This window comes from Balaenoptera musculus, chromosome X, assembly GCF_009873245.2.
Source record: "Balaenoptera musculus isolate JJ_BM4_2016_0621 chromosome X, mBalMus1.pri.v3, whole genome shotgun sequence".
NCBI lineage: Eukaryota > Metazoa > Chordata > Mammalia > Artiodactyla > Balaenopteridae > Balaenoptera > Balaenoptera musculus.
In genome coordinates this window covers 72,564,243-72,585,363 of record NC_045806.1, presented here as the reverse complement: position 1 = coordinate 72,585,363, position 21,121 = coordinate 72,564,243, and positions in this window count along the sequence as shown.

Here is a 21,121-nt window from a genome sequence, read left to right as displayed (position 1 = left end):
CCTTGTCTTGCTCTTTATCTTAAAGGAAAAGCTTTCAGCTATCCATCATTGAGTAAGATGATAGCTGTGGGATTCTCATATACGACCTTTATTATGTTGAGGTATATTCCTTCTATGCCTAATTTTTTGAGTTTTTATCGTGAAAGGATGTTGAATTTTGTCAAATGCTTTTTCTGCATCTATTGAGATGATCCTCTGATTCTTATCTTTCATTTTGTTAATGTGGTATGTCACATTGATTGATTTACTGATGTCAAACTATATTTACATCTCTGGAATAAATCCCACTTGATCATGTGGTGTGATACTTTTAATGTATTGTTGAATTTGTTTTGCTAATATATTGCTGAGGAGCTTTGCATCTATGCTCATCAGGGATACTGTCCTGTAGTTTTCTTTTCTTGTAGTGTCCTTGTCTGGCTTTGGTATCAGGGTGATATGATATATTTTACTCCTATGAGTGTATAAATATTTACAGTTGTTATATCATCTTGATGAACTGACACCTTTATTATTATATAATAACTTTCTCTGTCTCTTGTTACAGTCTTTGGAATAAAGTCTATTTTGAACGATATAAGTAAAGCTACTCCTGTTTTCTTTTGGTTTCCATTTGCATGGAATATCTTTTTCCATCTCTTTGCTTTCAATTTATTTGTGTCCTTAAAGCTGAAGTGAGTCTTTTGTGGCAGCATAGAGTAGGGTCTTGTTTTTTTTTATCCATCCAGCCAGTCTACTTCTTTTGATCGGAGAATTTAGTCCATTTAAATGTAAAGTAATTACTGATAGGTATGTACTTAATATTGCCATTTTGTTCATTGCTCTCTGGTTGTTTGTGATTCCTTTGTTCCTCTCTTCCTCTCTGCTCTCTTCCTTTGTGATTTCATGACTTTCCATAGTGGTATACTTGGTTTCCTTTCTTCTTATCTTTTGTGTATGTACCATAGGTTTTCTCTTTGTGGTTACCATAAGGCTTACCTAAAACATCTTATAGGTATAGCAGTCTATTTTAAGCTGATAACAACTTAACTTTGAACACATACTAAAAATCTATATTTGTACACTCTCTCACACATTTTACATCTTTGAAGTCACAATTTACGCTTTTTAATATTGTGTATCCACTAACAATTTATTATATTTATAGTTATTTTAATATTCTTTTAGCCTTTATACTAGTTATAAGTGATTTACCTTGCACCATTAAAATATGAAAGTATTCTGAATTTAGCTATATATTTACTTTACCAATGAGTTTTATACTTTCATATGTCTTCATGTTGCTATTTAGCATCCTTTCACTTCAGCTTGAAGAACCCCCTTTAACATTTCTCGTAAGGCTGGTCTAGTGGTGATGCATTCCTTCAGCTTTTGTCTGGAAAACTCTTTACCTGTCCTTAAATTCTGAAGGACAGCTTTGCCAGGTAGAGTTTTCATGTTTGGCAGGAGTTTTTTGGTTAATTTCCTTCATCATTTTGAAAATATTATCCCACTCCTTTCTGGTTTACAAATTTTCTGCTGAAAAATCTGCTTGTAGTTTTATGGGAGTTCCCTTGTGTGTGACACTATTGCTTTTCTCTTGGTGCTTTTAAGATTCTCTCCTTGTTTTTAACTTTAAACAATGTAATTATAATGTGTCTCAGTATGGAACTCTTTGATTTCATTTTATTTGTGTTTTTTTTTTTTTTTTTGCTTCTGACATAGGTGTCTGTTTCTTTCCTTAGGTTAGGGAAGTTTTTAGTCATTATTTATTTGATTAAACTTTCTATCCCTTTCTCTTCTCCTTCTGGGACATCTATGATGCATATTTTGGTCTACATGTGTGCCTGTTAAGAACTACTTATTTGTATGCTACAGTCCTGTGTGACTCATGAATGCAAGCCTTGTTGGCTATCAGAGACAGGATATCTTGGACTCATTCCTCAGGTAAAAGCCACAGAAGCTGGGACACCAAACATGTGCACATGCTCCTTCCAGGTAGATACTGGTCACTTGGTGATGAACAATGTCTGCTGGTGTCCTCAGTCTCCAGGGATGATTGCAACCAATCCCTAGATGCACGCTAAATTAGAAGCTGGACCCTCAGGCAGCAGCTTATAAAATATGCAGTTAAACCTCTTTCAGGGAGACTGGGAGATGGGTGTCTTTGCCTGCTTCCTCTGCACTGAACCCTGGGGGAGTGGCTGTGGCAAGTGCTAGTGTACCCATAAAGAAATGCTTCTTTGTTTGCTAGTGTTATGGATCTTGTAGACACAAACCCCATTTGGCATCTGATTTCAATACAACAAAGAGTGTAATTTTGGAGAAAGGACAGCACAGTTACACAAGCTTAATATCTTGGGTGCAAAAGGAGACAGAAATCGCCAAAACATATGTGACTTTCTAATAGCATTCTTTTTTCACATCTCCAGTAACCTTAAGCTCATGATTAGAAGTTCAAATCGTTATTTTCTACCTTTACGCACAAATTATTGCTATCAGTGTTTACCACCTAATTTGGACCCAGCATGACTTATTTAATGAAACTGCATTCCATGGATTGAACTCATTCTTTTTAGAAGCATCAAACATTCTTAGTCTTACTGGGTATAGTGAGGTACTGTGAAGATCCATATGGTGAGTAACTAAGTCAAGATATAATTTCATTGAAATAAACTTTAATCTACCTTTTTTAGATAACTCAAGCTGTGTATTCAGAAGATGATCACTAAAATTTCAACAGCTTTATCAAATATTTGCTGGTAAAGTCTTATTTTTATATTTATTATGTAATATGCTTCACCTTGAGTTTGTAGTGTCTCCTTGTTTTCAGTTATATTGCAATTGCCATGAGAATAATAGTAAGTGAACTCTTTTAAACTAAGTTAAGTGAGTAGACATATTCCCTATAACCAATTCGGAGTCGTAGAGATAATTCAAGACAGGAATATTGATTTACTTTTCACATTTCATTACTATGCCAAATTGTAACATAGATTCATGGAGTTATTCCTTGTATAGGTCAATCCTAAGTATAATTAATAATAGCAAGTAAAGTTGGAAACAACATAGTAATTTATTCAATTCACTGAAGTCTGGTTCATGCTTCTCTTCCCAGTATATTTTTATGTCTTGTCTAGGTAAGCTGTCCTTTCTCAGTTCTTATTTTCAAAATTGCTCTTTAAAACTTTTATGATCTAGTACCTACATCACTGAAGAATTTTTAAGTGATCTTTACTTGTAAGTTTATTGTTACTCTAGTTTTTCCATAATGCTACAAAGGTCTTATAGAAAGGCATACCATTATAACTAGTATTATTAATCTACCTACATTGTTCACAGCAAAACAGAAGTATTTGGTCTTAGGAACTTAAATATTAACCACAACACTAATCTTACTAGGGATATTCATGCTGTGTACCTGGATCAAGATTTTATTATATATACTTACCAAACAGATGGGCTTCTATAGTATATCACTTTCTCAAGCTGTTGGGCCTACTTCCATTCTGAACCAGCAAACATTTTATAAAATAAATACAACATGTTTTATAAAAGGAAAATACTCATGTTAGTGGTAGTTTCACAAGCAGATACCAAGACAACGACCTAAAAGGTAATTATTTGGTACGCAACTTGAAGGAGACATTAATGCATGTTTCCTTTCTTAGAGTCCTGTAAATTTTCAAGAGCTTATTTTAACACTAAATATGCATCTTATTATGAAGGGAAGTATAAGTAAGATATACTTAGAATTATCATGTGCAAATTACAATGCCTGGTGATATTCTACAAATAATATTTTACTTAGGAAAAAAATGACAGTGAAACTGACAAGCCTTTAAAAATCTATATGTAAATTCATAAGAATTGAAACCTTAGAACATGACATTGGGTGCCTATCTTTCTATTATTAAAACTATATTTCATTAAAAAGTTTTTTTTCTTGTCCTACCATCATAGACTGTGCAAGGGAAAGAATACATGACAAAATTCACTATTAAATTTAATCTAAAAAGTGTTACTATTACTTTTAAGTAATGTAAAAGTGAAACTTATCAGTCATACTTGTTGACAGTAATTTGGTAAAAATTATTCCGTCATAAAAGATGCACTGTAAGAATATTACACTGTAAGAATATTACAGTGAGTCTGTGGTTATGTTATTAACTGTGTATAGAAGACAAACTGTCGACTTATCAAAATGGCAACTGTCAAATGATGAGATATTCAGATTGATGCACATTTATTTTCAAAGTACAGCCACATGAAATATAAAGCATTATGAAAAATAACTTAGAAGCAATATGAGAAACTAAGAAAATATATCATAAATGTCAAACTTCCTTAAACCACATAGTCAAGACTTAATTATAGATAGATGTATTGAAGTATAACTAATTAACAAACTTTCAAGTAATTTGTAAATCAAAGGATATAGACTACCGTTACCTCAAGCATGCATATCATATGCTTTGTTTCCTTTTTCCTATGGCACTATCTGCTTTTATCTCTGTCTGACCTTCTAGAATGCACAACATAGTTCTTTCAACTGAGAAAACATGGCAAACATGAGCTCTCCTTTCCTTTAAAATCCCACGTGATAATACATTTAGGATGTTGTCTTAGAGAATTAAGTTTCACCTTTTAAGGAATGAACTTTTTAATTACAGATTTTCATATTTTGTTAAAACTTAAAGGTTTCTTTTTCACAATGAATAGAAACTTCGAAATCAGGCAGAACAGGTCTGTTTACAGCTGTTCAAGGAAATCATCAGGGCCTAGGTTTATTCCTTCATCTTGCTCAGCAAACATTGTCATATGGCTTTCATTCACATCACAGCAAGATGTCTGCTGTACCAACAGGAAACAAAGAGGGAGAATTTGGCTAAGCTACATCTGTATATCAGTGGCCAAATAATTTAAAAAATATTTTCCAAAAGTGATAAGTTCCCTGAAGAAAAAGAAAACAATTTGATAAATAGAGATGAGAGATGAATTTTGCTTTGTGAGTATGGTGTACCTGACGGGGTGCCATAAAGGCAAATAATTACAGAATTACAAGGAGGCATTCATGCAGTTATATGGAGAAAATCATTCTTGACAAAAGGATGAAATAGAGCTGGAGTGGTATATATATAGAGCGTGTGGGTGTATATTCTGGTTACATACACAATACATATACTTGTATAAATATTTTAACTCTTTATTGTTAGGTATAATAAAAATAACAAACACACATAAAACAAATGTCCACCTTAATTATTTTAAGCAGTATTGACATAAAGATATGAGACTCCCATTTAAATTTTTTTTAATTAATTTTTATTGGAATAGAGTTGCTTTACAATTTTGTATTAGCTTCTACTGTACAGCAAAATGAATCAGCCATATATATACATATATACCCTCCCTTTTGGACTTCCTTCCCATTCAGGTCGGGACACCCATTTAAATTTGAATTCCAGATGAACAATGAGTCACACTTTTTTATGAAAAGTATATACCAAATATTGCATCAGACATATTCATACAAAAAATGATATATTATTTGAAATTTGAAATTCAAATTTAATTGGGTGTGCTGTGTGTGTGTGTGTGTGTGTGTGTGTGTGTTGATACATCTTCCAATTCTGACGTACTCATAAACACCAACCAGGTTAAGATACAGAATTTTATTAGCCACTGTGGTTGGCTGAATAATGCTCCTCATCTCCCTAAAAAGGTTCATATTCTAATCCTCAGAGCCTATAAATATGTTAAGTTACATGGCAAAAGGGATTTTCAGATGTGATGACGTTAAGGATCTTGAGATGGGAAGGGATATTATCCTAAATAATCCAGGGTTTAGCCTAGATAACCTCAATGTAATCACAAGGATCCTTACAAGAGGGAGGCAGAAGTTCAGGAAGAAGAGAAGATGCTGCACCGCTGGCTTTGAAGACAGAGAAAGGGGCCACAAGCCAAGGAATGCCGGCAGCCTCTAGAAGCTGGAATGGGAAGGAAACAGATTCTCCCTTAGAACCTCTGGAGGGAGCATGACACTGTTGAGCCTTTGATTTTAGCCTCATAAGACCCATTTTGGAGACCTAACCTTCAGAAATTTAGATAATAAATTTATCTTATTCCAAGCCTCAAATTTGTGGAAATTTGTTGCAGTTGTACTATAAAACTAGCATACACCCCTAAAAGCACTCCCCAGTGTTTTGTCCCCTAAGGGTAACTGCTAACCTGAACAATTAATCACTTTGTTATTTATCTTTATACACTTATCTAACAAGTTTTCATCCATAAACACTATAGCTCAGTTTTACCTATTTTTAATACTTCTTTTAACTCTCTTTTAATCTATAGACTTCTATCTCCTCTTTTTCCTCATTGCAGTTGAAGATACTGGATTATTTTTTTCTGTAATGTCCTACAGCATGGATTTTGCTTATTGCATTCCCATGGTATGGTTTAACTACTTCTCTGTCTTCTAAGTTTCCTGTAAATTAATAGTATAATAGTTTTTTTTTTCATGTATTTCCTTATTTTAATGAGATATTTAATAAGTGATAAAATATCCTTATAAATTCTCTTCATCAATTTTCAAGTCAGTAGCACTTGGTTTGGTATGGCTTAAATACTTCCCTGTCTTCTAAGTTTCCTGTAAACTAATAGTATAATAGTTTTTTTTTCATGTATATCCCTATTATAATGAGATATTTAATAAGTGATAAAATATCCTTATAAATTCTCTTCATCAATTTTCAAGTCAGTAGCACCATAGGGTTATAAATGAGTTGTAGGAGATGGAGAGATTAGCCTATGTCCCAAAACTCTGGACTAAATGAAGAAAAAGTTATATTTTATGTTATGAAAATATTAATTTATTTCCATGAAACACTTCTCATGAAGGATTGGATATAGTGGATATCAACTGAACAGGTACATACACACACCCCGAAATGTAAAGAAAGGGACAAGCCAGTAAAATGACCAAAGCAGATGATCTTACTAAGCAATATCCTTCATTCTGTATCTCAATTTTACAATGAAAATCAATTTAAAAAGGAAAAAAAATGCTCATAATAAATTTAGACTTTTACACTTGTGTTTATTTTGTTATTTGAGGGAACTTGAGTTCAATGTGGAGATTTCTGCTTGTTGTTTCTTTTGTTGGTTATATAAGGTAACTTACAGAATAAACCTTTGAGTACCTATAGTAAACCTAGCACAGCAAAGCGATTAAAAACACTAGCTGTGTGGTCAGCTAGACTTAGATTTCCATCCAGGTATCTGGATGGAAAGGATTTCCATCTTGCCTTTTGACAAGTCACTTAGTCTCTCCTGACTTGTTTTGCCTACATAATAACTGAAAAATGTGCAAAGCAGAATGCCTCACCCATTGTATGACTTCAATAAACAATGGTTAAGAGGTTGGAGATGAAGATGGCCGAATAAGAGAATGTGGAGCTCATCTCTCCCGATGAACACATGAAAATTACACCTACCTGTGGAACAATTCTCACTGAAAACTAACCAGAAACTGGCAGAAGGACACCTGTACAAACAAGGTTGTAAGAAAAATACACATGTAATAGGGTAGAAAGGGAAGAAAAGTGATCAAGTCATGACATCTTTCCCTGGGAGAGGACTCAGAGGAAAAGGGAAGTTACATGAGTGGACACCTGCTCTGGGCAGTGAGCAAGTTGAGCCACCTAGTGGTCATCCCAGTCCTGGTGTCATACACAGAGGAGACAAACCCCCTTGGCTTGTTGGAAAACTACTGATAGAAAGGCTGGAGAAACCTGGAATCAGCTTGTGAGGCGTGCATGCACACTGACTAGCCCCAAGGAAGGGCAGATAGAGGTATGCCCTAGTGGCTGCCAAGTTTCCCACCACCACATCACTGTGCCCCAGCCTGACCCAAGGGAACATGCAGAACCAGTTCATTACATGACACAGCACAGCACTGGATCTAGGGTAGCCAGGACAGGGGAAAGGACTCCATCATGGGATGGAGTCTATAAAAATAAGACTCATATTTGCATCTTCATTCTTATCCCTTAATTGTTCATTGTAGTTATAGTTTCTTTAACATTTTTTTTCTTTTAGTCTATGTACTGTTATATTTAAGTGGTTGATCCTCAATTCTTACTATATATTTGTCTTTCTTAGAGGGATTTCCCCTTTCTTATGTGTTTTTACTTCTTTTCCATTTAGAGAATACTCTTCATCATTTCTTTTAGGGTAGTTTCAGTATTGATGAATTCTTTTAGTTTTTGCTTATCTGGGAAGATCTTTATCTCTCCTTCCATTCTCAAGGATAATCTTGCTGGGTAGAGTACCCTAGGTTGCAGGTTTTTCCCTTTCAGCAAACTGAATATATTATGCCACTCCCTTCTGGCCTGCAAAGTATTTCTGCAGAAAAATCAGCTGATAGCCTGATGACAATTCCCTCATATATGACTCTTTGTTTTTCTCTTGTTGGCCTTGGAATTCTCTCTTTATCTTTGACTTCTGCCATTTTAATTATGATATGTCTTGGTGTATGTCTGTTTGGGGTCATCTTGTTTGAGAGACTATGTGCTTCCTGTGTCTGGATATCTGTTTCCTTCTTCATGTTTGGAACATTTCCAACCATAATTTCCTCAAATATATTTTTGATTTCCTTTTCTCTCTCTTCTCCTTCTAGTACCCCTATAATGTGAATGTTGGGATATTTAATGTTATCCCAGAGGCCTCTTAGATTGCTTACATTTTTTTTTAAATTTTGTTTTTCTTTCTGCTGTTCTGATTGGGTTATTTCCAATATTCTATCTTCCAGATCATGTATGCATTCTTCTGTATCCCTTTTAGTCTGCTTTTCATTCCTCCTAGTGTGTTTTTATATTTCAGCTTTTGAAATCTTTATTTCTGTTTGGGTTTCTTTTTTAATGTTTTCTAGTTCTTTGTTAAAATTAATACTGTGCAGATTTATTATTTTCCCTACTTCTGTTAACATTTTTATAACCTATACTTTGAATTGTTTATCTGGTGAATTGTTTATTTCTGTTTCATTATTTTTTTTTCAGGCTTTTTCTCTTGTTCTTCGAATTGAGAGCAGTTTCTCTGCCTTTTTATATTACTTAACTTTCTCTGCATATATGATTTCAAGTAAAACAGTTACCTATTGTGGCCTTGAAGGGCTGTTCTTATGTGGGAGCATCCTCTATAGGCTGTGTGTGCCCGATGCCTTTGATGGGAGAGCTAGATTTAACTTACATGCAACTTGAGTCTTTCCTCAGGTTTTGCTGGCAACTACTTCCTTGATAGGGAGTGGAGCTGTGAATGGAAGGGCTACAGCTGGATACAGTTGTGAACTGGAACTTCCCCTCTGCCCAGTGGCTCTCACCACCCTCTCATGGGGCTGTTGTGTAGACAGAGGTGTGATGTGCTTCCTGTTAGGCACTAATATACAGAAATCTGTTGTGCTTCTATACAATAATAATAAACTATCACAAAGAAATTTTTAAAAAATTATTTAAAATTGCATTAGTAACAATAAAATAACTAGAAATGAACTTACCCAAGTAGGATAAAGACCTATATTCTGTAAACTATAAAGCACTGATGATGGAAATTGAAGATGTTACAAATACATGGAAAGATACTTCATGCTTTTGGATTAGAAGAATTAATGTTGTTAAAATGGCCATACTACCCAAAGCAATTTACAGATTTAATGCAATACCTATTGAAAAACACATGACATTTTTTCACAGAACTAGAACAGATAATTCTAAAATTTATATGGAACCACAAAGGACCCTGAATTGTCAAAGCAATCTTGAGAAAAAAAAAAAAAAAGCTGGAGTTATCTCCCTTCTAGACTTCAGACTATTCTACAAAGCTACAGTCTTCAAAACAGCATGGTACTGGCACCAACACAGACACATAGATCAATGAAGCAGAATGGAGAGCCCAGAAATGAAGCCACACTTATATGGTCAATTATTCTATGACAAACAAGGCAAGAATGTACATGGAGAAAAGACAGTCTCTTCAATAAGTGGTCCTGGGAAAACTGGACAGCTACATGTGAAACAATGAGATTAGAACATTTCCTGACACCATATACAAAAATAAACTCAAAATGGATTAAAAACCTAAATGTAAGACATGACACCGTGAAACTCCTAGAAGTGAACATAGGCAGAACAAACTTTCACATAAATTACACCAATTTATTTTGGATCCGTCTCCTAAGACAAAAAATATAAATGCAAAAATAAACAAATGGGACCTAATTAAACTTTAAAACTTTTGCAAAGCAAAGGAAACCCTTGACAAAGCAAAAGGAAAACCTACGGTATGGGAGAAATTATTTGCAAATGACATGACCAACAAGTAGTTAATATCCAAAATATATAAACAGCTCATACAGCTCAATGTCATAAAAAGCAAACAATCCAAACAAAAAAATAGGCAGAGGACCTGAATAGAAATTTTTCCAAAGAAGATATACAGATGGCTAACAGGTACATGAAAAGATGCTCAACATTGCTAATTATTAGAGAAATGCAAATCAAAAATGAAGTGTCACCTCACACCTATTAATGGCTATCATCAAAAAGTCTGCAAATAATAAATTCTGCAGAGGGTGTAGGGAAAATGGAAGCCTTGTACACTGTTTGGGAGAATGTAAATCAGTGTACACACTGTGGAAAACAGTATGGAGGTTCCTTAAAAAATTAAAAATAGAACTACCATATGATCCACCAATTCCACTCTTGGGCATATATCCAGAAAAAAATGAAAACACTAATTCAAAAAAATACATCTTCCCTCAATGTTCATAGCAGCACTATTTATAATAGCCAATAGTTATAATATATATATATATATATAATAGAATATTACTCAACCATAAAAAGAAATGAAATAATGCCAATTGCAGTAATGTGGATGGACCTAGAGGATATTATATTTAGTGAAATAGGTCAGACAGTGAAAAACAAATACTGTATGATATCACTTATATGTGGAATCTAAAAAAAATAATACAAATGAATGTATATACAAAACAGAAACAGACTCACAGATATAGAAAACAAACTAGTGGTTACCAATGTTTAGCCAAAAGGGAGAAGTGACAAAAGACGTATGGTATTAAGAGATATAGACTATTATGTATAAAATAGATAATCAACAAGGATATATCATATAGCACAAGGAATTAGCCATTATCCTGTAATAACTTTTAATGGAGTATAATCTGTAAAAATTATGAATCACTATGTGGTACACCTGAAATTAATATAATATTGTAAATCAAGTAACTTCAATAGAAAATAAAGTAAAAAAATAAAATAAATTAATTGATTAAATAAATAAAAACATTTGGAAAGAGTGTGCAAAGGACCAAAATAAAAAATGAATAAATAAAAGAAAAAATAAATATAAATGGTTAATTGCGATAGTCATAATAGCGTGCTGGATATTATAGAAAATTTTAAAAAAGAAGTCTTCACATACAGTGTATGTGACAACATGAGACATGGGTAAGTCAATGAAAACAAGACAAACAACAATAAAGTGGTAGTTGCTGAGAACAAATAGTTTTTACCATAGTTCCAACATAAGAGGAAGATATCATTAGATGAGGAACACAGCAGTAAGAAGAGCAACATAGAACCCCCCAAAACTGCAGAAATTAGTCTCTATCTTATCTTAAGAAAAGCTAACAAGAGAAGTGATAAAATCCAAGGTCCATGAAATTTATATTGCTGAGAGGTTCTCATGCAATAAATTTGTTACAGTGAAAAAATAGAAACATTAAAAATTAGTAAAGGAAGAGAAGGTTTTGACATAGCAAGTATACTAGAACCTCTTAACTTTTTCTTTTGTTGCCAGACTGCAAGTTCATTTTAGTTGGCTGGTAAAGATCAGGAGATTATCTTAAAGAGTAAGAAGGCCCTCAAAAGCAGCCATGATGTAAAGGGAAAAGACTTGAGAGAAAGCTACCATGTCACTCAGCTGTAATTACCAAGTGAAAAGAAATGAAATTCTGGGCATGTACTAACAATCACAGGCTGTGTGCAGAATTTAATAATTGCCAATGTGTTAAAGATTGATCTTTAATTTCTTGTATAATAGGTTTTATGAACAATGTTTTTCTATCAACTTATGCAGAATAATTTAGGATTGCTATTGTCAAGCCTCAGTGACTGTTTTACAAGATATCACTTGAGTGATAAATTTGAAAATGGATATTCAGACATCAGCAAGATGGCAGATTTGGAAGCTCCAGGCCCTCATTCCTCCATAGAAATGTTAAAAGAAACAAACAAACAAAACTATAGACTGATTGAAATAACTTTGCAGGAGCTCTGGGAACTACTCAAAGATCTACAGCAACCAGGGAAATACCAAATCAAGAAAAAGTCATACTCAAAACTGCTTTTGTGGCATTTTTACTCACTCTTGCCCCATGCCTTTCCTGGCACAGTGCAGCCAGGAAGATGTAGCCCAATTCCTGATTTTTTCCCTTAGGCCGTAAGGAGCAAAGTAGAACATATTTACAACATTCTAACATGCTTTTGAGCTAACTGAATGATTTGTCTCTGTCTGGGCTAACTCAGAGCTTACATGGGGAATGGTGGTATAGTTTAGCTCTCAGGCTGATGGAACCCACCATGGCATGTAAAAGCTGCAAGGGAACGGCAGGCCTGAGGATGTCTAGGGGCAAGAGATTACAGTAGAGGAATGCAATAGAACATCTAAGGCCCTTCAAAGAAAATGTGATTAGATTCTTTGGGAAACTTAAACATTTAGAAGCAGCCTGAATATGGAAGAAATTGGGGGTGGAGTGGGATGGGGGAAGCACATATATAGGCCCAGGGAGGACAGATGCCCAGAAAAGACTTAAGACTTTAAGCCTTCACTCCAAGCTGTTGCCAAAGCTCAAAGGATATAGCTGAAATAATTGAAAGCAGGAACTCCGACAGATATTTGTACACCCATGTTCATAGTTGCATTAATCACAATAGCCAAAAGGTGGAAGCAACCCAACGGTGCATTGATAGATGAGTGGATAAACAAAACGTGGTATATACATACATATATGTATACAGTGGAATATTATTCAAACTTAGAAAGGAAAGAAATTCTACCACATGATGCAACATCAATAAACTTTGAAAACATTTTGTTAAGTGAAATAAGCTAGTCACAAAAAGACAAATACTGGATGATTTCACTTATATGAGTTACCTAGAGTAGATAAACTCATAGAGACTGAATGTAGAATCATGATTCCCAGGGACAGGTTGGAGAGATTGGGAGTTATTGTTTAATGGGCATGGAGTTTCAATTTGGGAAGATGAAAAAAGTTCAAGAGATGGATAGTGGTGATAGTTGCGCAATAATGTGAATATACTTAATTCCACTGAACTGTATATAAAAATGGTTAAAATTGTAAATTTTATTGTATGTATATTTTCCAACATTTTTTAAATATCAAAAAAAATGGATATTCAAAGTGTTGGTATATTCAGTGAGTGTTTTACAATGAGTAGAGCCACCTAACAAATATCACAGAAAAAATGAATAAAGATACAGTCTCCATCGACTACAAGTGTGATTTTGATATGAAAAGACAAATTATCTTTGAAAATGTGCACAAAAATTCTCCTCTGTGGTAGACATTTCTAAATTCTCATGCATCACTAGTTTTCCTTTCCCTCCAAGCTCTCTGAGGAATTACATTTCCCTCTCCTCTGCAATTATTCATCAGGTGTCTATTTTCAGCCAATAGTTTCTGAGGGGAAGTCACATGTAATCATAGAGATGTGTGTTACTTACTTACCAAAGAATGTATTTCCCCATACAGAACTCCAGTTTTTTCTGCCCCTACCACAGCAGCTGAGAAAATGGGAGGGCCATGTGTTCTTTTTCTTTTTTTGTATATTGAAGTATAGTTGATTTATAATTCTGTGTTAGTTTCAGGTGTACGACATAGTGATTCATTTTTTTTATATTCCATTATAGGTTAGTACAAGATATTGGGTATAATTCCCTGTGCTATACAGTAAATCTTTGTCGCTTATCTATTTTATGTATAGTAGTTTGTATCTGTTAATCCCATACCACAATTTGTTCCTCCCTTTCTCCCTCTACCTTTTGGTAACCATAAGTTTGTTTTCTACGTCTGCGAGTCTGTTTCTGTTTTGTATATACATTCATTTGCATTATTTTTTTTATATTCCACATATGAGTGATAGCATACAGTATTTGTCTTTCTCTGTCTGACTTACTTCACTCAGCATAATATTCTCTAGGTCCATCCATGTTGCTGCAAATGGCATTATTTCATTCTTTTTATGGCTGAGTAATATTCCATTGTATATATATACCACATCTTCCTCAGCCAGTCATCTGTTGATGGGCACTTGGGTTGCTTCCACGTCTTGGCTATTGTAAGTAGTGCTGATATGAACACTGGGATGCATGTATCTTTTCAAATTAGAGTTTTTGGTTTTTTTTGGATATATACCCAGGAGTGGAATTGCTGAATCTTATAGTAGTTCTATTTTTAGTTCTTTAAGGAACCTCCATACTCTTTTCCACAGTGGTTGCAACAATTTACATTCTCACCAACAGTGTAGGAGGGTTTCATTTTCTCCACATCCTCTGCAGCATTTATTATTTGTAGACTTTTTTATGATAGCCATTCTGACAGGTGTGAGGTGATACCTCATTGTGGTTTTGATTTGCATTTCTTTAATAATTAATGATACTGAGCACCTTTTCATGTACCTGTTAGCCACCTGTATATCTTCTTTGGAAAATGTTTATTTAGGTCTTCTGCCCATTTTTTGATTGGGCTGTTGGTTTTTTTGATATTCAGTTATATAAGTCATTTGTATATTTTGGATATCAACCCCTTGTCAATTGCATCTTTTGCAAATACTTTCTCCCATTCCATACATTTTCTTTCCTTTGTGTTGATAGTTAGGACCATCTGTTCTTGGTACTGTATCTACAAAACAGTGAAGCCTCTGTCACCCTGGTTTCCTAAGTGGTTAGAAAGGAGAGGTTCCTGCTAATCCACATGGGACATATGGCATGAGGGAGAATTAAGCTTTGTTGTTGAGCCACTGAGGTTTTGTGGTTGTTGTTAATATAGCAAAACCTTGTTTATTCTGACCAATATACCACAGAAATAGATACAAACTTTTTTTACTGCAGTGTTTAGAGAAGTTACAGAAGTGAGTTTTTAATATTGTATTATGCAGCCATGATACAAGAGAGATAATGTCTAAAATTAAGAGGATACGCCATCATTTGTATATTCATTCAACAATTATTAACTGTGTACTCTATGCCAGACACTCTGTCACTGAGCAGATTCATTTGTAATTAAACAGACAGTTATGTTCTTTGTGGTGTTTATAGTCTAGTGCTATGACTAGTATTTATTGCTTATTATATGATAGGCTATATGCTTAGTATTTCATACACACTCTCTCATTTCAACCCTGTGAAGTGGATACTCTTACAATTCCCATTTTATCAATGAGTAAATTAAGACTTAGAAAGTTTAAGTAACTTCAGCAAGATCACACAGCCTGTAAGTAGCAAGGCAAGCTTTGAAGCCAGACAAATACTCTAATGCCAGAACTCAGGCTCTTACACACTATATTATGCTCAATGCACATGAGCAGTCTTCAAACTCTAAATTACAAAAGAGTAAATTATTTGTGGTCTGGAATTAACATTTTCATCAAACTCCCTAGGTGATTTTGGCATACTCTAAAATTAAAAGACAACGAAAACAAAAAACTGAAACAGGAGGGGAAAACATTTAAGAAACATTGCAGCCGATTATATACGAAAAGTTTCTACCAGTTCACATCAAAAAGAACATAGTCTCTAAATACTTGCTATCATAGTGATAATAAATTTGTACTGACCCATGCACATTCATTTTTTGGCACCCCTCTCCTTTAGAAATGAGGAGTGATAAAAAAGAGAGTTGGCAAAATTAGAACTGTAGATAATTGATCTAACCCTCTATAGAAAGCCTTATGTGAGTATGAACAAACATCAAATAAGGACAAAAGGGGAGAAAGGCGTATTAGCCAAATTTTAATGGAACGTCAATCAATTACACAATTGTTCAATCAAGTACACAATCAATATTTCCCTGCACTTGGACTTTAAGTGTTATCATCAAACTTTTCTAGATTTTAAGAATTTAATTTCACTAGTAAACAATGTGTTGTTTCAAATTAAATAATCAAAAATTGAAATAAATTAAATATTTGCCTGTATATTGAGTAAAGTACTGTTTTTCAGTTGGATTCATTTTCTTCATTAAAATGAGAGAGACTAAGTGGTCAGAGACATTACTGAATTAATGACTGATGAATAAATGTAAAAATAAATGATAAGGCTCAATTTTCTGCTACTTTGAATTAATGTCTCACAAATCTTATGGGAAAGATAAACGATTCACCTAGACAAATTTAAAAAAGGTTAGAAAAATAATGAATTACTGAGATTAAAATATTCATTATACTTAAGCACATGTGGCCTTTAATACAAATACATGAACTTGAATATTACTAAACTTAAACAAATTTGAATGTGACAAGCACAAGATTAAATGTGGCACATAATGAGTTTAAAGAGCTAATTAGATTTTCTTGGTCCATTTTATGTCTAACAATTATGGAATAGCAGTAATGCCAATTAGATAAACCATATTACTTAACAAGAGAACTAGTGTTCTTAAATCTAACTACTTCTGTCTATAACTTTTCCCAACAAGTATGTGAAGAAAAGCAATATATCTTGTTGATAGTACATTGTAAAGGCTTAAAAATATTTTGTAGTAAGGTCTACTTCTGTACACTTGCTGTTTTACTATACTATATAAATTATATACTATAGACTATATATATAGTATATACTCTATAAGTATATACTATATATGATACTATATATAAATTACATTTTATATATCAAAGATATTTTATTTTACCTTAATTTAAATGTGAACTAATGTGTACTATATGGTAGGTGTTGAGAGTTCAAACTTAAATAAGACATAGTCTATATCCACTAAGATATATAGTACCAAAATAAGAATTGTTTGAGAAAAATCCCTCTGCATAATTATATTTTAACTCTTTTCCCAATCTCAAGTAGAAATGTCCAAGTCTTCTTATACTGAGGAGAATTTACATAAAATTCTGGAAAGAAATGTACATTTACTTTAACAATTTAGATACTGTGAAAAAATAAATATTTTCTGTGTAGAAAACAATCATTTACAGGAAATTTTAAATAAAGATTAAAGTAATACTTGGGAAGGGTAAATATAAGCTGAATGATAGAAGTTTAACCTTCATATTATTTTTAGCTGAGTGAAATTCAGCTAGCTAGTGTATTCTCAAAACCATGAACTCATTGCTAAGCTTGAGAAGAAGCTCCTGCTGACTTTACCTAGTAAAATCAAATGTCCAATATAGTCCTGTTAGACACAGCTCTTTCTGTGTATTCTATTCTCACCACAGGGCCCTCTTAAGATGGCAGTCACTTCCTTGACCTCTCATTGTGATTTCAGGTATGTTGTCATGGTTTCAGGGGATAAGGTATTGTTTTAGTGAGAATACTCTGTTGTAATGCTTCTAAACAAAACTCATTTTTAGATGTACTATAAAATAAAACTTGAGATGATGGTGGTATTTTGCTACTTTAAAAGGATAAACTCCTTTTGTGTAAGGCAGTGTAGAGTGCTATTATGTTGGGTCATTCACTGTTGTAATTTTTCTGAAGTGCTAAACTAGTTCTAGTTATGACCAAAGGTGCATGTTTTCAAAGCAACTACTCAAGGGTCTGGGGTATAGCCTCTGACTTTTGCAAAGCTAATTGCCATGAAGAGGAATTAAAACGTGCAAACTTGGCCTCATTTGTCCCATGTTCTAATGAACCTGGCATAATATTCAATATATTTATTTGAAATTTCTCTGCTGTTTCATTTAACTTGATCCATTCCTTTTTACAAGCTTTAGCACTAGACTATAATATATTCTCTTCCCTGCATAATCTCATTATTTTTCTTAGTCAAGAAATTAAAATATTTTAGAAATTCTTTCAAAGAATAACACTATAGGGCTTCCCTGGTGGCGCAGTGGTTGAGAATCTGCCTGCCAATGCAGGGCACACGGGTTCGAGCCCTGGTCTGGGAAGATCGCACATGCCGCAGAGCAACTGGGCCCGTGAGCCACGATTGCTGAGCCTGCGCGTCTGGAGCCTATGCTCCACAACAAAAGAGGCTGCAATGGTGAGAGGCCTGCGCACCGCGATGAAGAGTGGCCCCCGCTTGCCACAACTAGAGAAAACCCTCGCACAGAAACGAAGACCCAACACAGCCAAAAATAAATAAATAAATAAATTTAAAAAAAAAAAAGAATAACACTATATTAGTGTTTGATGGTATTTGTCATATCACACTTTAATGACAATTAAAGAAGTCAATATATTAAATATTTCATAAAATATTTAAAAGAAGGCAATATTTACATAGAAGTGGTGATCACATGCACCTATGTAGAGGATTTCATAAATCTTGAGAACTTTTGCTTTCTAATAAGGCCTCATTAATCATTGTTGAGTTGAAGGAGATATTTCTGGCCAGTTTTAGAAGTATGTCTAACTACTGTGTTTCAGTGCCTAGTGAAAGACATATTATTCATAGCACAATAATAATGGATCCACTAGTTCTTTGCTTTCCCTACATCACCTAATGGCAAAATTCCAATGAAAATCATTTACTCTGTTCCTAAATTACTGCAATGATGATTGTTGGGCATATGTCTAACTGTAACAAAAGTTTTGATCCTCCTAGGTGCTGCTTCTTGAAATCCATGTCTTTGCTGCTGATGGAACTTTGACAGGACTGAGGCATGGCATGAGGTGGTGACAATCTCAGATATGAATAGCTTAATAGATATAAATGTTTACCTGTTATTTCATACTGAAAAATAACTGTGATATTTCAAATGTTCTGCCAAATGTCAGGAGTCTATTTCACCATTACAGCCACTATGGAAAGTTTTTCCAGTACAGTTTGTCTAAAATACAAATAAAGAAAATTTTCAGTGTACAGAGTTACACAGTTACACTGTTATGTAAAAATCTTCTTTTATACTTTTTACCTCTCTACATTAACACATTTCTCTTATGTTAAAATATTTCCAACATTCCCTAGATCATTATGCATATATGTACACACACACACGCACACACACACGCACTTTTTTTCAAGAAAAAAAGAAAACGTGCACCATTTCAATTAAACTATTGCCTCTAAGGAGAACTGCAAAAGCCCTTATTCAGTTTATTCTGACAAGAAATGAAATTTGTCCCATGCTCACAAATACACAGTTGTTATTGAATTTACTATAAGTTGAATCTACTGGAAAGTGGCCAGAGTCCGCTAAAGAATGCTTGGTTTTTGTATCTGTCTTGAGTGAAATCACATTTAATCCACACAACTCAGAGACAGTCAGTGAGTCAATACACAAATAATAAGTGGTAATGGGTCATTTCAGACTTATGTCTGACTCCAAAGAGTGTACTCTTAACCAATAGTCTACACGCAAAGCATTTTATCAAAATGCTTATCTGTACTTCATCTAAGAAACAGATGCAAATAGGTGTAATAAACCAAATAAGACTTGTTATTTGACATTCATATTGCCTATGCATTTACATAAAATTGGACATACCTAATTAAATATAATTGAAACAAAAAAGTGAATCCATAACTAGAATTCTAAACACCAGTGAGCCACTCAGGAAGATGTGTTATTCTTGTTGCTGCTGTTGTTGTTGTTGTTTTTAACCAGGAGTTATTATTGGAGTTTTTGAACTTATACCAGATAGCCACAGAAACTAACAAAAAGTCAACAAGTCAATGAAAGACCTGTTGAATTAATTTTTAATCTTGTTCTTCAGTTATATTTTTGGCAGAAGGTGTATAACATTGACCCAATAGGAAAATAATACATGTTAGAAATAATATCACTTTCAGAAACAATCACTGTTTAGCAAGGACAGTAATTAATAGATCAAATGTTTCATGAGGGAAAAGGCTTACTCTGGAATTAGTATCCAAAAAATATATTTATGCAAACAGTGTGTTTATTATTAAACGCTCATTTGTTAAGAGTATGACTAGAAAAAAATTGAATTGATGCTTCAGATGGCACACGTTAAAGGAGTACTCTGTGATTATTAAAGCATGATTCCAATGAATTTGTCATTTGACCTTCATTTCAGTGTTTTAGGCCACCTAGTTGTCAAATGCTGAGCAATTTACTTATGGCCAAATGGGTTGATCTCATTAGGATGGTTATTTCAGCCCTTTGAATGCAGCCTGGAGACAACCTACTTATTATGTTACTCATATAAAGCAAATCAACAAAATAAGACTATTTGTTGTAATATATAGATTTTGGTTGTTTGGAAATCAGTTTTAAAAAAACTGAGAATTGTGGAGCCTCTTAGTGGGTGAGGTGATGGTAATTTTGTGGAAGAGCACCATTTGTGCCTAAATAACTTGGTTATTCTCCCAAGTGCCAAAACAACTTGACTGGTTGTAAGAGATGATGATTATTCCTAAAAAGATTTCCCTCACTAGACCTATTAGTGTTCCAACTTTAAGGTTGGTAACAGGATACTGATCTGCCTAATATCTAGCACAAATCTTCCTATTCCCCATAAGAACCCTGAGTATGCTGGGACATTGATTCCCTTAGCCCTTATAATCGTTGAGTAGAGTATGGAGCCCTGGACCAGAAGCCTCTGAACACAGAGGATTAGCCATTTGCCACAGTGTTCAGTAAGATATTATCATTGGGAAGCACTGACCTACCATCATCAGTAGGTCATGATACAAGCTACATATTTTCTAATTATATTCACTCTGCATCATAACAATTAAGTCAGCAAACAGTAGATCAAGGACATCTTTCAACCCAGTTTTGTTTGTTTGTTTGTTTTTATCAGTGTGCATGGGGAAGAGACCTTATAAGAAATCCTGTCATAGGTCAATCAAATTCCAGAATACGAGACCCATTCCTCAACAAATATTAAAGTTTCC